The following is a 17,629-nucleotide window of genomic DNA, read 5'->3' as shown; positions in this document are numbered from 1 at the left end:
TTCGATCATTTCCTTGTGCAGTTGCCATATATATGCCATCCCAGAAACTGCATGCTCTATGCAGAGATGCTAGAAATGAGGCATTTTTGTACTTATTTACATGCAATTAAAAATGCAGTGCCAGTCAATTTGAAATGAGTCTGCTTCTTGCCAGTTGCTTGCCTTTTTAACATTTTTGAAATGGAAATTCTAGATTTGTTTTTGTCAGTTAAGGAGAATAGAGTATTTTACAAAGTATAGTTCAAAATAAAGTGGAAACTTAGATCAATCTAAAACATTAAAATATTTTTCCATAAAATAATACAATTGTTTGGCCTACTAGTGTTGTCTTAGGATAGATACTTCAAATGTTTCACATGACTGGAAATTTACTCTTCTGGTCAAGCATTAGTATTATCATAAATTAGCAAAAATACTTTATCTTCTCTTCCCTGGGAAAATTTTCACTGAGAACCTTCAAAATAAATCTTCGCTTGAAAATTCACCTCAGATCAGAAAGGTCTGCCAGATCAGCTTCGGGGGATCATCTGGCTTTTTTTAACAATGTCTTATTATGTCTTAATTTTCCTGTCTGTGCCTTTGGTTCAGTTCACTTATACCTGTAGCAGTAATTCTTTCCCTTTACTATGTGTTTATCTGGTATTTTTTATTTTTTCTCCTCCTTTTTAGTACGCCATATAACATATTTTCTGGAAACCAGTGAATTAAAATTGTCACAGTGTTGTTCCTTTGAATATAATCAGAATTTTAAATGACAGTAAGGGAAAATTTCCCCAAACTGCTGGAAAAGGATACGTGAGTAACTAAAGGTCTGGCATATTTTGTCATGCACAGGAAATTCTTTTTAAAGAAAGAATAAAATTTACTTTGTGATGTCTCTAATGAGAGGTTTTCTTAGCCTGAACTTGAAACTGAATGGAAAATAAATTTTGAATTGTTGGTCCAAATAACTTATCTTTTTTTTTTTTTTTTTTTTTTTTTTTTTTTTTTTTCCCCTCTTCTTTTCAGGTGGTTGTTGGCAATCAGTGTCCAATTTTTGTCTGCTACTATGTGTTTATGACAGAATGTGATGTAGTTCTAAAACTGTAGTTTCATAACTATGTACGAATATGTTTATATGCTGTCTTGGATTTTGAGGATGATATTCCCCTTAAGCATTACAGAGTTTGAAGGAGATGACAAAATGCTTGTTTTGAAGAAGTCAGATTGTTTTTTCCCTTTTTATTATTATCTTTTAATTTATTGTTATTATTTTAGTACTGTGTGAGTGTATTAGACCTACTAATCCCAAATGATAATGGATGAAGCAGCTGCAGAAAAGAGACTATTCTAAAATTTGCCTCTGCCTAGTTCCTTAATGAACTAAGAAACTAGGCAAGGTGGTAGCACCAAAGCATGCAGCTCTCTGGATCCACAACTGCAGAGAAACCCTTAAGTTATGTTGTTTGCTGCTGATCCAAGCTGCAAGTGCCTGGAAAGAAATGGGGGAGCTGGTGAATGGAGATATGTAGAGGAACAGTTCTCTGCCACTGGCTATCTTGCTTGTGTATAGAAAGGGGTTGCTAACAAAGTTAGCGGAGTTGTTGGGAAAAATTTACCCTATACTTTATTTACATACATATTCTGTTACCATTCTAACACTCCATTTTCCCCAGTTCTTGGGTGAAGTTTGGAGTGCAGCAACATCGAGTAGCTATGTCTTAAATAAATAATAATAACAATATATAATAATATAATAATATATAATAATACATAATATTAATAATAAGGTCATATAATATTTTCCCCTATGTTTCTGGGTGGAAGTTTGAATGGCTTAATTATTTGACATACTGACAAAGCATTTCTTTCTGACATTCTTCATCTAGCACTGGGTCACAATAGTATCCCTTACTTTGATGCCTGCTGGAGAGTGAGAACTCGCTGCATGAAGCAACTGGCTATATCAGGAGGCTCTTCATTTGATGTGCTTGTGTTTTATTCACATTGATAAAGGGATGGAAGAGACCATATTATATAAGTGCATTCTTGAGAAGTCTCTTTTTCTCATGTTCTTGCCTAATAGCTTGTTATAGAAAATATTGTTTCCAACCAGTTATCCCTTTGTTGCCTTTAGGACCAATAGATAGGGTGACAGTTGCTCCAGGTGACTGCACAACTTGTGTGTTAATATAATTAAATACAGACAGAAGCAGTTTTTAAAAACAAATAAATCCTGCAACTAGAGCCCTGTGTTCCTCTCTGTGAGGGAAGTTAAACAATGATGTATCCATGAGGGAATAGAAATTAGAGATGTGACAGGGGCTATCTGCCAATGCAGTCCCATTCCAAATTGCTGTCATTTCTCCACGGGAATCTCAGGGCAGGGCTCCTCCAGATATGAGTTTTCTGTATGCTCTTTCAAGGCTCTTAATTTAGGTAATCCTTCAGATTTTAGTTATATGTAATAAAATATAAGAGGGGGACACATAGTTTAGAGACAAAGTAAACAAAAAATAAAATTTTAAAAAAGGCAAAAAAAAAAATCCTGTTGTGAATCTCACAGGATTCTTTCTTTTGTTGAAATATTGGTTTTGCCAAATAGTTATTTGATGTCAAGGCTTGAAAATCAGAATTGTTAGGAAGATTTCTCATGGTTTTTTTTTTGTGTGAGGAATCATTATTTGCATATACAGCATTTCTAATGGCCTCATATTTGTGGGTTGTCAGTGTTTCTACTGAGGACTCAATGACTTAAGGTCCAATTTTTTTTTGACTGTCCTCCAGTCCCGAGTGTGCTTTGAGTGATTTTTTTTTTTTTTTTTTTTTTTTTTTTTTTTGTCTATGCCCATGTGTGATTAACTGGGAAATTTGTCAATGTGCTTGAATATAATACTTACTCACAGATTTCCATTAAACTCATCAGGATTGAGCAGTTCTGGTAACAAACCATAAAATATTCATGTAGAACATTCCAAAATTCAGATACCCCAAGTATGTGTGCTACTGAGTGCTGGTGAGATTATTATGTTTCAGATTTGCTAGAAGCAAGAAGTATCAGAAATACTGTGGTTACCACCCTATTGTTCTTTGCTGTGTGCTTTTTGCAAATACTTATCATATCTTTTAAAGACATCCATACTTTTGAGCTGTGTATCTTAACTGACTTGAAATCTGAAGGCTAAGAAGCTTAAATCCAAAAAAAAAAGGTTAATAAGATATCAAATTTGAAAAATCTCATGAAATAGTTTCTTGGTATGGAGTGTAGCCCTTTTTAGCAAATAAAATATACTCTACATGGTTTTCATTTTTTACATAGGAGAGGAGCATTGCCAAAGGAAATGTAGGTCTTGTTTAGAGAAAAAAACAGCTCTCTACTCCTCACATAATCATGTGAATGACTAAATGCGTAAATGGGATTATCTAGTGAAAGGTAAATGGATTGGAAATCACTGACCAATAACTCAATTCACTTTAAAATACATGTGAATGATACATATGGAAATGATAGAGAGTGGCAACTGGCTTTGACTGTATGAAAATGGTAGCTGATCACAACAGCAGAACTTGGAGCTATGTTACCAACAAATCCTGTAACATTTTCTCCCAGTTGCTGCTTTCTGCTTATCTCCAAGGCTGAGCTCTCAGCTCTGCATAGTCACAGATTTTACACAGAATCTCAAACAATGGGAGAGCAAGGGCAAATTCAGCAACTTACTGCAACTGCCAGAGTGACAGCAGCAGCAGAAGACAAAGCAAAGCAAAAAGTGGGTGTTAACAACAAGGACATCTAATAACCATCTGACATAGTCTAGAAGCCTGTGCTGTACTGCTCTGCCTGCCAGCATATTGATTTTAAACTCTGCATGGCACCCAGATGCTAACAGTGATGAGCAATAAATAAATAACATTGTTTTGTTCACAATGAAGATGACTCAGGATGCTCAAGAGACAGGGAATGATTCATATGTGGCCTTCAGACTTCATCACTTGTAAGCTATTCTATTTGCCCTCAGGAATTCAGTAACTGGGACAGGGAAACAGTTATTAGCATGTTAGCTCTGTGCTTGGCTACTCTATGTTAATTTACAATTGTTCCATGTTCAAGTGAGTTACTTATTTCCCAGGTGCTTGCAGTGAGGATATTGTGAGAAGCTGTATATACTATGATGTTTGCTTGGTGGAATGAATTCTTCTACCACTACAAGGCATGGAAGTGAGCAGCAAAAGGTGAAGCAAATGAACTGTGATCTGGCTTCTCCTCTGCTACAGGTGCCTTTCTGAAGAAACATCAACATGCTCTTTCTAAGTTTTGCGCCTGATATTTGAATTACTTTTACTTTTGTTGTGTCCACTCCCTCTCGTCCACCCCCCTTTTACTTTTTTCTTTTCTAGCAGATATCAGAATGGAAAGGTCCTAAGCCTAGTTCACTAGCTCATTTTGTTGTAAGAGAAATGCAAAGAAAAAGTGTAACGGTTTAAAGTTATCATTTCCATTCGTCTGTACTTCTTCATGGCCATGTATTTTGAATGGATCATAGACGTCCATTTACTGCTACATGCTCTTGTTGTTGAGTACTTGTTGCTTTCAATCCTTTTCTGTGTTCAAGTTTAGCTCTAAACTTTTCAGCACACAAGAGTATAAAGCTAGCAACCACCTTCAGTTCTGTTTCAAAATTTATTTGAGAAAGTTACAGTTCATTTACTAGAGGCGCAGACTGAAAAATGACTCACCTGGTAGCAAACTTACACAACTGGTTATTCTGACCAGCAGCTGAAAACTTGAGGTGTTCTGATTTCTTCTGTCTGGGAGGATTTGAGGGTAAGGTTCTATGATGGAAAAGAAAGTTTTCATACAGACATGTTGCATTGTTTAAAATCTCTTATTTTTCTCCTTTTATTACAGCCTGACAATTGTGATTAGAAGCAAATGTCTGGTTTGAGAAAGCCAATTCAGGAATACAATTGCTGTCTGGCACTGTCTTCTGTTTTGCACAAACCTACACAAGCATGAACATCCAGCTTCAGCCTTGTGCAGTGTGGCATCCAGACGGATGTTTCTGCTGAGTCTGAGATTTTGTTTACAGATGCTTCCACTCTAAAAAATAAATTAAAAAAATCCACATACAGTCAATTAGTAAAAAACATTCATAAAATTAATGCATTTTAATATTATATATATTTAATAGATACTATAAAGGTAGGGATGCTATATTTTCTTGTTAGGTTTTAATTTCATTCTAACCTTTTCTGTTTCTCAGTTTTATTTAGACTTTGAAAAGGAGTTTTGACTATGCTGTCTGAATGACTACTTTTTTTTCAACTGAATTTTTTTCCAAGTTTCCTAATTAAAAGGGCCTCCTTCTGCTTCACTAGTTTCATTTGTGCATTGCAACAAAACAGCACAGGAGGATTACATTTGTCAAACAAAATGAAAACATATTTAAGGGACAGATATTTTTTCCAAACACTAATGGGGTTCTTTGCCTAAGTCTACAATAAGAGATTTTAACCAATGTCAGTTCAGAAGCTCTGTAAATATCTCAAAGTTGGGCAATATAATAATGCTTAATACTTTTTTACTTCCTTCCAGTTCAACTGCTTTAGCACTATCAGCCAAAACATCTCAAGATTCTTCATAGGGAGTCTCAGTGTGTACCATCACCTCCAGCATATAGGTAAAGCTACCAACATTATTTGTTCACCCTTCCCTCCTACTTCCTGCTGCCTTGGCCACCAGGTTTCTAAGCAATGTAGTCAGCTGTAGCTGGCTGCTTTGCAAGCAGACATAGTGTAACTGAGGTCCATGGAAATACAGCAACTGCCTGCAGGAAACGCTGTCTCAGCTCTCAGGTGACTTCTGTGCTCTGTAGGATTCTGGAGTAAAACAAGTGATACTGTGTGGAGACAGCAGGTGTTTCCAGACATTTAGTACTTGGTAGTATGTAGCATGCTTTTGACTAAACTTTTGACTAAGCAGAAACTATTTGTTGCCTACTCAGGATGCTCAGGTTGCCGAGTTAGGAAACGTAGGTAATTCCTGCTGCATCCAGGTGGGTGTTTTCAGAGAAAAAATATTCACTAGCTTTTAACAACATATTGTGTGCATTTCTGTCTTTGCCACTTACATCCAGAAGCCATAAATCGTGTTAACTTTTATTTTGGATTAGATTAATTTAAATTTGAACTTTCTCTTGTTTTTGTCTCCTTTTTCATCCTGTGATTTGGAATAACTATTTTCTCCATTGTTCCTGAAGAAATTCCAGAAGATATTTGAGTATTTATTCTTCTCAAGACAAACATGCCAGCCATATATTCTACTTTAATGTGGCTCAGATTGCCATGTAATATCCCAATCAGAAATATATCAGAAATATCATATTTAAAGGGGAATGTTTTTATCAGATCTGCTAAAAATACTACATCTGAGCATGAGATACGTTAAAATTTCTATCTGCAAACCAGAATTAAAAGGGTCTATCTGAAATTCCCGGAATGACCTGGAAATATATGACTCCATATTTCCTAACTGCTAAATAGTACTAAGAATGGTTTGCAATACTTCATACATTGCTCAGCATGACATGCTGGCATTGCTGTAGGACTGTGCACGGGTATCCAGAAGATTCTGTACCTGACACACCATAAGTAAAATTGAGAATCATCACACTTCCTCTGTCAAAATGCTGTCTATACAAGAAATGTAGCAAAGTGCACCCAGGTAAAATGCAAGATCATCTCTTGATATAAATTTGACTCAAAGGGAGTCACACATCTGAGTTATCTGAGTTATCTAAAGACTTAGCTCATAATAAAAAACATTCATAGGAAAGATTGTTCTGTCAGAAAGGTTAATTCTAAAAGGTGTTGAAAATTTTTTATTCCCTCTCAGGTTGTGTTTGGATGAGGCATTTACTGTTTTGTAAGTGGCATTGTGTAGCATGTTTTTATGTGATGCAAGACAAAACACAGGAGGAGCACAGAAAGAGGAAATCAAAAGCTTATCAATGGTGAGTAGAAGTAAAAAAATGAATTATATGGAAAATGAATTATAAAAAAAAGCTTAAAAGTGAAATTACTGGAGATCTGGTAGTCAGAAAAGGAGAAAGTGTTTGAATAGAAAGGAATTTTTGGGTTTGAATAGAAAGGAACTTTTGGGTAGACCTGTGCGGTGTCAAGAGTTGGACTTGATGATCCTTAAGGGTCCCTTCCAACTCAGGATATTCTATATTCTATTCTATGAATAAACATTAAAGTAATTTTATATTTCATATGGGTAATGGTCATTCTGAATTGATGTGTGATGATCTGGGAATGGGTATGTTAAAACATGGACATTTATTTTTGTCATTAATGATTTCCTGCATGCATTTACAGTGAGACTTACTAACCATATTTTGATGATTTTGGGGGGTACTTCCACCACTGTTAGCTAATGATATTTACACAGGATGTCTACCCATGCTTCTGCTTGAAGAATACATCCAAGTGTCTCTTGGAGACATCCCAACAGTCCCTTCAAATGGCATATATTTTGACTCAACATGCTTCAGTTTTAGGTCATGAGATTTATGAGTAGATTGAGTGAGACTAATGCAATGCTTATGTTCAATTTTTGTCAGTGGACAAATGATTCTTGATATAAAGCAGAGTCTGCCTGAGGTCTTATTTTACTTCACAGTTATAAATATCACTCTTGCCAAGTCCTGTTCATTTCCTAGAATGGTCACTTCATTTGCAATTTTGAGTTTACTTTTGCAATGAAGAATTTTGCTGTGTGTTTTGTGATCTGTCTTTTGCATTTCCATCATCAAGCTCTTAAAAGCAGAATTTCAGTTTGGAAAGCTGTGCCTATAGAGTGAGAAGCTAAAGACCTATTGCCACAAGAGTATACACAAATGGACAGTTATCAAAGTTGTTAGGTAGCTACACATTCAGTAATCTTCTGTATAGCATAAGACAAACGCAAACTCTTTTTCTCATGTTTGTTTCTCCGATGTCTCTATCAAATATTTTTGAAATACTTCTTTTGACTTGGAAGTTCTTCACAGTTATTAATGTGCAAACTATGTGATTCAAAGTCACAGTGTTTACAGTCAGTTGATATTATATTTCTTTATGCCGTGTTTCTTGAATACATTCCTAAGTCTACAAACTATTGCACGCTTTCTTAACTAGTTGTTGGCAGTACTTACTGAAATCTGGACAGGAAGGTCCTCTGGTCAAAAGACATAGTCTGTACCCTTTGACTTGATCCAGCCCACTGACTTCTGTAAATATAGGCAGCCCCTCCGAAAAATAGTTATGCTTGCTTTTCAGCTTTTTCAGCTGAGATTTGGAGAAAGGGGCCAGTACAGAATTAGATATCCATGCAAGTTGTTTTTTTTTTTTTTTAAATGTATGAGAACATTCTTGGTTTGGTAATAGTTCCTAGTTGAGTGACTTCCTAATTTAAATTTATTTGTATTTCATTTCTCATTGATCTCCATTTGCTCAACTACAAAGTTTCTTGGTGTGCCATGTATCCACAGCTTGGCTGATTTGTAACTCTGCCGTTTGATAGCCTACAACAACATGAACCGTCTTTCTGGGTCCTTGATGTGTCACAACATTGAATTTAGGAAATAGGAAGACGATTTTTATATCCAGGAGTGGATGACATATGATCTGTGTCTTTTTTATTCTGCCTTCAGGGAAAGTGATGAAGAAATGGCTGTATCTCATAGAGAATGAGAGGAGTTTTGCAGAAAATGGCTGGAGAAAGGTCAAATTTGTGAGTATTGTATATTGTGAAATGTACATTGTGAAACTAATGAAAAACTTGTGAAATTGGCTTTTACTGAGTAGAGCAAAAGCAGAATCTGGCCTATAGGGAGAAGCAATGAGTATGGAATCAGAACAGTACAATAGCTTTATTTACATAAAAACTTAGTAAAACAAGCTGTGTTATTTTAGCTAAGTCTGCCCGATTTACTATCCAAACACAATAGTTAATGATACATAATTGGCATCTGATCAGTACCACAGAAGTGGAATGTTGTGCAATGTTCTGCATTAGGAGCACTCCCAGTGCATTACCAGTGAAGCCTGCTGCACAATGCTGACAGAGAGTGCACACGAGGGAGCAGTAGCCCCAAATGTGCTTTTGGAAGATATGGGATAATCCTGTGTTGTAATAGTAAAATCATTGTGTTTATGACCGTCAATACTCTGCTCCAGAGGCTGCTGCCTCTGAGTTAGATTAAGGCCAGGGAGCAGTCTAATCTAAGGCAGCCTGGGGTTGCTCACAGGCATTGGATTGTCATAGTGCAGGATGCTCGGTCAGCTGCCATTACCCTCCCTTCTCCTGCTGTTGCATCGTGTTCCCACCCAAAATACTGAACAGCACCAAGGAGCCTGGCTCTGACAGAGGCACTGCAGTTCTGCAGGCACTGCTGCCAAGAAGTAGAAAAGACCTTGCTTTGCTCAGAAAAAGTGGGAACAAACATGATATACAAAATACTTCATCTTCTGACCGTAATTTTCTTCCTTACTCCCCTGTTTAGTTTGCAGTTTCGTTTCTGGTTCTTCATTTTATTTCTTTTCCCTTTCCCTCATAGTCCCATATTAATGCCATCCTTTTGATGCAGTAGAATTCACTGTGATTTTGAAATTGTCAGAATAGTTTGTTTATAGGTTTATGTAAAAAAAAATCCTGTTCACTAAAGCTGACACAAGAAACAACCCTGTCTTTGTGGAAGGACTACGTGCTGTTCTGACTAACACACTCAGAGCTTCATTTCCTTTTTTTTTTTTTTTTTTTTCTCCTGACACAACTGGTTTCTAGAAGTTGGCAGGCCCTCATCATCTTTTAAAAGATGGAGAAATAAAAGGTGGTAGGTATAATTCAGCTCATGGCTGCAATTCTGTTTTTGAAAGCAGAACACTTCAGTTTAAAATATCTTAAAATAAATAAGGTCAGAACTAATTTGTTCACGACTGGGATACCTTACAAAAGCAGTTCCAGGAGATGCTAGGAAAGTGTTGCGAGATGAGACAAAGCACTTTGAGGCATCATGGAGCTAGTGCACAGGGTAAAGGACTAAATAACAGCTTGTAGTCCTCCCAAGCTTATTTAATTATTTATTTATAAAATATTTTTTGTTTTCTTTCTTTCTTTCTGGACAGTTTTTGTTCTTAGATAATTGTATATCATTGTGAATTCATAGCAAAAAACTCTGTGTTCATGTTTCTGGTTTACTCTCAACAAATCTTCAGAAGAAGGTGTCTATGTAGGAAGAGGTTTCCACAAAACCAATATTCTCTGAGGGGCATAGGTGGAGCAATGTTTATTTTCTTTTAATTCTCAGACACCAACCAACATGAGCAGTTTTGCTCTTCAGTAGTACAAATTTACGGTTTAGCTGAGATTCTGAAGCTATCTCTTCCCTGTCTCAGGTCAGGGGGAAAAGGGTGAAACTAAAAGCAACGATTTCAAGTGCCCTAGTCTATGAACAGTCAAATCTTGTTCTTACTTTATTTAAGAAGAGAGTTTCCACTTGGAACACAAATTTTACAGGTTCAAATGCCCTTTGTACATACAATTCTTGTATGAAATACTTGTAACTGATGTACAGAAGAGGATGCTGTCTTTGTTCTGCTACAAATGCAAGCAAATGAGCCAAAATCTTCTAGGCACCTGAATCATAGATGTAAAGGGAGGGAAGTATATGGTGAAGGAGATGAACTAATGCTTATGTGCCAGCTGTACAGATTATATTAAACCAGTAACTGACAGGAAAACCATGAGTAATATTTGTCCAAAAACTGTCTACATGCATCAGTGTATGTGTTATCGAAACCTTTACTTTTGGTCAAGCTGATGTAAGACAGATCACAAATAGGGGAGATCTTGAGAAGCACAATGAGGTATATTTGTATGTTTTGCTTTGCTTTTGTTTGTTTGCTTGTTTGTTTGAATAAAGTCCTGGGATAAGCTTGGAAGCCCCAGTCAGTCCTTTTGTATCAGTGATGGCTGGAGGGTTGATAGGCCCTCTTAGCTGGGGTAACAGGTAGTAAACACAATAATAACAAAAGTAATTTGCCTAGACCATGTTTTGGGGCTGTGGTTAAGGGAGAGGTTTCGAACTGGGCTGTAGACTGCTTTAAAGGTTTGACAGCTGCTAATGGGTCAATGGGTCTTTTGTTTTCCCCATTTTATCCTAAGCTGTGTTTAGCGTTTCCTGGAGCTGTGTAGCTGGGAAGCTTTTACTCCGTGTTTATGACAGTTCAGCAATGTCAGTTGTGGTTACCTGAGACACAGTGGTTAAACCTGACGTAGTCTGGGATGTGCCACAAACTCCAAAGCCAATATTTTTTTTTTTTTTTTTTTTCAATGATGATATATTATAGACCTGTGGAGAGAGACTGTAGGCAATGCTTGAGCACTTGGAAGTACAGTTTGCTTGAGCAGTTAGAAGTTTGAAGGTACAGTCCATTGCATCAGTGGTAACCAGCATGCGCCTCATTGGTGTGCAGAATGGCATTTTGAGGAAATCTGCAGCATAATCTAGTGAATTCACACACACTCGTATACTAAAGCAAATGTCAGTGCTGTCTGAATAATACCATTATATCCATTATATCATTATGATATAATGGTATTATACCAATACCATTATATCATTATGACAACAAAAGTTCTTCTGACCTTTGTGTCACAGCTTCCTCATCAGTGACAAAAATGTTTAGTTAATATATTGCATTCTATAATTTTGTGAAGGAAATAAAAATGTCCTGATCAAAAGGATTATAAGCCTGGCAGGTAATTGTGTTTATGCACCATCCAACAAAAAGATCTCCACTACTGATTAGTGCCTTTTGGCACTAACTTAAAATATGTTTTTGATAACAGTAATAAACTCAATTCCATCATGTTCCAGGCACAGTAAAAAGGTAGCCTTGAGATGTCTTGGCTTGGACTGGCATACACTTCGTTGGGTTAGAAACTGGCTGGGTAGCCAGGCCCAAAGAGTCATGGTGAATGGAGTTAAATCCAGTTGGAGGCTGGTCACTAGTGGAGTACCCCAGGGCTCAGTACCAGGGCCAATTCTCTTTAATATCGATGATCTGGATGAGGGGATCGAGTGCACCCTCAGTAAGTTCACAGATGACACCAAGTTAGGTGTGTGTGTTGATCTGCTTGAGGGTAGGAAGGCTCTGCAGGATGACCTGGATAGGCTGGATCGATGGGCTGAGGCCAACTGTATGAAGTTCACCAAGGCCAAGTGCCGGGTCCTGCGCCTGGGGCGCAACAACCCCAAGCAGAGCTACAGGCTGGGAGATGAGTGGTTGGAGAGCTGCCAGGCAGAGAAGTACCTGGGAGTATTGGTTGATAGTCGGCTGAATATGAGCCAGCAGCGTGCTCAGGTGGCCAAGAAGGCCAATGGCATCCTGGCTTGTATAAGAAGCAGTGTGGCCAGCAGGTCTAGGGAAATGATTGTCCCCCTGTACTCGGCTCTGGTGAGGCCGCACCTCGAGTACTGTGTTCAGTTTTGGGCCCCTCGCTACAAGAAGGACATGGAGGTGCTCGAGCAAGTCCAGAGAAGGGCAATGAAGCTGGTGAGGGGTCTGGAGAACAAGTCTTATGAGGAGTGGCTGGGAGAGCTGGGCTTGTTCAGCCTGAAGAAGAGGAGGCTCAGAAGTGACCTTATTGCACTCTACAGGTACCTTAAAGGAGGCTGTAGCGAGGTGGTCTATTCTCCCACGTGCCTGGTGACAGGACGAGGAGGAATGGGCTCAAGTTGTGCCAGGGGAGATTTAGGTTGGATATTAGGAAGAATTTCTTTACTGAAAGGGTTGTTAGGCATTGGAATGGGCTGCCCAGGGAAGTTGTGGAGTCACCATCCCTGGAGGTCTTTAAAAAGACGTTTAGATGTAGAACTTAGGGATATGGTTTAGTGGAGGACTTGTTAGTGTTAGGTCAGAGATTGGACTAAATGATCTTGGAGGTCTCTTCCAACCTAGATGATTCTGTGATTCTGTCTTTTGGCATTGGTCAGTTCTTTTGAATGGCCCTGAAATGATTTAAATGGTTTTATGCACTGAATGTTTCCTATCTAGCTAACCAGGATGTATGTACTATACATGTCTTCTCTAGGTGAATCAGGGCTACCTGATGGGTACGTTGTGGACTCCGTATTGGTAAGGGCTAAGTGGAAAGTATTCTGCACCTTGAGCAGGAAAGGATATTTCTCTATATTGTGAAATTCTACCTGTAGATAGCATGAACTAGAACAATGATCACAGAATCCCATGTGACTTCAGCTTCGTTGTAATATTTTTTTTTTTTATCTCTTCTGCTGCTTATCAAGAGGCTGGCAAGAAATAGAATGCTCTAATCTTGGTTTCTCACCAAAATTAAGAAATAGTTTTCTGTACGTCTTCCTGATCACTTTCTGAAACATTCCAGCTGGCATGATAGTTTTGGAGATATGCTCATTCAGCCACTAAATTGTTTGTAAACTGTGCTCTTTGCATAAATTGTGTTATGGTTTCCCAACTGGAACAGCTGTGGATGTATTTACACTCTGAGAAAGCTGGAGCAGTGGCAGAAGCTTGCAGTTTTAGTAGTTGCTCATCAGCTGATTTAAAGGCAAAGCCAATGTGGAGCATGTGCTTATTCCCTCTCCCTCTCATCTTTAACTCTACCCATGAGTTGCATTTAACTTGCATGGATCAGAGAACTCACCATTCAAGGCTTTTAGTAGTATAGGTCTGTGAGCACATGTTAAATCCCAAACAGCTTAAGGATAGACTGTTAACGACTTCAGAAAATAAAACTCTTTATGGGAATGGTAAAATATAAAATATTTTTATATGGTGAAGAATTAAATGCAAAACCAAGGATCAAAAATTATCTAGTGGCGAGTCTGTAATTAAAAAAAATAATCCACTGTATATTTGCAAGGGCCCTATGATTCTGTTGTCTAGAGCATTCCTTTCCATATATCCTTGTACAAATACATTAAAGTTGCTTCTGAAATTCAGTGACTACACAGAAAATGTTCATGGATTTGTATTTATATATATTTAATATTGCCTTTTATAGCAATAAAGTCATGAATATCTAGAGAATACTTTACTCCTGTCTTCACTTTAGAAAGCAACCTCTAATTGATAGTGATTATGGTAGAGTGTAACCAAAAGATTGCAGAACTGCATTTTTTTTTTCTCCTAAGTAGGCAAGAGTTTTATTTACTGTTTTATCAGTTACACTTTTATTTGGAAAGGAAAGATGCTATAGGAACAGAGGTGATGGAAACAATTTGAGAAGTCAAAAGTGTTTCACAGTTTTTGTATAAAAATAGCTGCCAACTTACTGTCATTATTAAATTGCCATTAGTTAGACACTCTAATATGTGGTAAGCAGAGAATAAACCACACTGAGAGGAGACACTTGTCAGACCAAATGAAAGTGTGTTCTTTTAAACACTTTCATGCTGGATGATTCCCAGAAATAGATTTGCTTTATAATACACTCCCCCCAATATATATATATATATATATATATATATATATATATATATATATATATATATAAATATATGTGTATGTATATATATATATATATAAATAAAATTAGTTTCCAGAAAGTAGGTGAACTGGAAAGAGGACAAGAAAGGCTGGTTGAGGTGTTCTTCCTTACCCTTCAGTTTGTTAGCTGTTTTAACAGTGAACCTGTCATTATTTCTGGTATCCTTATGAAATGAAATGTGCAATCTTAATACCTGTATGCTTGCATTTTCCTGATGACTTTCACAGGGGAGTTTACTAGATTAATAAAATAATCTTTACAGGCCTTCCCAAACCCCCCTGAGGGCCAGGGAAAAGGTTCCCAGTGACTTCATTTACTTCTGAATCAGCTACAATATGGTGGCATCCCAAAAGTGCCTGAAATTGTGCAATGCATAAATACAAACCTTATGCTGGATTTTGGATTATCAGTGCAGCCAAGGAGGAAATAAGAAAACAGGAGCTACCTCTCTTTGGGGGAAAAAAATGGGGAAATAACTGTTTATTGGGCTTACAGTGCAGAAAGATTCACAAAAAACAAAAACAAAACAATGAAGCACTCAAAGTAGTCTTAAATCCCACCTCCAAGCATTAAGTTCAAACACCTCACAAACATCACAACATCTTCCAAAACACAGAAAATCTCTTAGGAAAAGTTTTCTCATAATCGGGAATTTTCTTAAAGGAGATTGCTCAACAACTCTTAAGCAATATTTCCATTATGTGCAAAGCAAAACCAAAAGCTCATGGTGTTCCAGTGTGCTTTCACTTGCTGCCTGAAACAGTGTGTCCACTAAGACTAAGGTCTATCCTCAGATCCTTTGTAAGGTGAACACGAATTAGGAACGTAATCCAGGAAACTGATCTTCACAGCTGTGAGGTGCTGTTATCACCTTGATAACCTCATTTGTATGTGTCAGCAGGAATAATGCTTAATATTCAACCAGTGCAGAAATACTGAGGAGAGTTGAAGGCTTTCCCAATCATGGACGAATTTATTAATTTATTTTAAATGATGAAAATCCATTTCACATTTTCATTTGACTTAGTATTTATTTTTTGTGGCTCAAGGTTCCCAGCTGAAGAAACAAATAAAGAAACAAGTTCAATGCACCATTCATATATTTCTGGCCTCAGAACAGAAGCAATTATTGCAAAGGAAGCAGAGTAGCTAGGACCTGCTTTTTCCTACAATGATTTGCAGTAAGACTTTAAAAGGAAAAGCTACAGGAGAAAAGAGTCACAAAGATTCCAATAGGGGAAATATCACGGCAAATTTGTCTGCCTTTTTACAGATCTCACCTTTTTTTGCGCCTTTTGACTTACTTTGATATTGGATAATTCTACTTATATAACTCGGAATTGCTACAGAATTTTATTTTGGAAGCAGAAAAAAGAATTTTTGCTTTGTAGCAGCAAAAGAAGTTTTAACCTCCTGCAAAGCTTCTAGTTCTTTCTTTCATCTGCCTGCTGTTATTTCTTAGGCAAGTGCTGTGTGTGAATGTGAAGGCATGTTTTGTCTTATTCATAGTCCCACAACCTCACAATCCTTCTCAGAGTTAGTGTAGCACAGTTAGTGGTACGCCAAATTTACAAGCCAGGAGAGTTTGACATCAGTGGGAGTCGTCTCATAAAGGAGCGTACAACGTGACTCCAGAAGGGAGATGTGAATTCCTCAGCTCTTTGTAAAATAAACAAAATGTTGATGTTTGTGGTAAGTTGAACATCTGCATTTCTCTTTGAGAAATAAGCGAACTTTGAAAATGCCATTTTCCCCCAGTTTTATTAAATTCAACAGTTGAGAAAACTTGGCCGCCAAAAGTATTTCTAAAAGGAGTGACCAATAAAGAGTGGTGCCTTTTATTGTATTGAGAAAACAGATGCACTAACCCTTTCCTGTATTTTACTTGATTTATTTATTTATTGTGGCTTGCACTTGTATGCCTCTTGCAGATGGTGGTTCCATTTCTGGTCTCACTGCGTTTACTTTTTGTCTCTGTGGGTGTTAATTCACTTATTACAATTTGAGACTTTTCTTCTCAAGGAAAAGTTGTATAGGATGAGCAAAAAAGAGGATCAATTTTGTATTTATATTTAAACTAAAAGATTGTTTTAAAGAGTGCTTGTTTATTTTTTCTCGGGGGAGTTTCAGCAAGACCATAAGCCTTAAAAAAACCAACAAAAACAAACACCTAAAATATTATGGATTATATGTAAATTTAAATATCTTCTGAAAAGTATTTCTGCAAACCTAGACTATCACATTTGTTTACACCAAATCTGAGCAAAATTAAACATTAGTGTGATTTTTTATTTTGTTTTTAATAGCTTTGACTTTACTTTTTTTTTTTTTTTTTTTTTTTTTGAGAACATTTTACTTTTCAAAATGTACTATTTAAGGCAATATAGGATGAGGAAAAAATATGTCCTGGGTAAATATTATGATATATCCAAAGAGAAACATTTGTTTTCTAAACTTAATTAACAAAGTGATTTGTATGCCTTTGATAAAACTAAAGTCTGCTGAACAGAATTTGGTCTCATGATGTCCTGGTCTACTTGTGAGATGAAGACCTAAGCTTCATGGGGTGAACAGGGCAGTGTTAACACTCAAGTCACCTGTATTTTGGATGGTTTTCCCAACATATAGAGTGGTGAAACTTGCTTTTGTTGTGAGCTACGTTCCATATTTCACATAATCAAGGACAAGCTCTGTAACTCAAAAGCTGAGGAGAGGAAACTCTGAAAGAAGTTCACAGGAAGGATCTGACAACAGTTCCCTGAGGCTGAACATGTCACTTGTCACTGATCCAGGCAAGAAATGTTGGCCACAGCTGGCTCCTTTCTTCTCCTTGTGAAGGGTCCAGCACTGTTCCTACAAAAGCCAGCTCTGCTCCCTCACGTACCCAGGGCTGGCATGGGAGCAGTCCTTGGATTGCCTGCAAGTCAGTTCTGATCCAAGCACAACAGGATTACCACCTTTAGTACATGGGGTCAAGGACATGAAATATATTTTTTTTTCTTGTTTGCTTTTTGACTCTGGCCTGCTGACATTATTAAGTATGTCTGATTTGTTTCTGTTTGAATTAAATGTTTT

The 17,629-nt window shown here is 37.2% G+C and overlaps 1 protein-coding gene across 9 annotated transcripts in view; it reads left to right on the top strand.

Moving 5' to 3' along the window:
* The window catches only part of PTGFR (prostaglandin F receptor), a 102,943-nt gene that overhangs the window by 40,485 nt on the left and 44,829 nt on the right, over window positions 1-17,629 (top strand). For 3 of the 9 annotated variants that reach the window (XM_038183109.2, XM_072041637.1, XM_038183099.2), the window contains exons 2-4: window positions 5,573-5,657; window positions 6,872-6,989; window positions 8,673-8,752. The gene's annotated coding sequence lies outside the window, so the exon portion shown is untranslated. The remainder of the gene's footprint in view (window positions 1-5,572; window positions 5,658-6,871; window positions 6,990-8,672; window positions 8,753-17,629) is intronic. The other 6 variants (XM_072041638.1, XM_027463062.3, XM_038183102.2 and 3 more) reach the window with 2 other exon arrangements.

The sequence above is a fragment of the Anas platyrhynchos genome, chromosome 8, assembly GCF_047663525.1.
Source record: "Anas platyrhynchos isolate ZD024472 breed Pekin duck chromosome 8, IASCAAS_PekinDuck_T2T, whole genome shotgun sequence".
Classification (NCBI taxonomy): Eukaryota; Metazoa; Chordata; class Aves; order Anseriformes; family Anatidae; genus Anas; species Anas platyrhynchos.
This window is presented reverse-complemented; position numbering and strand designations above follow the sequence as displayed.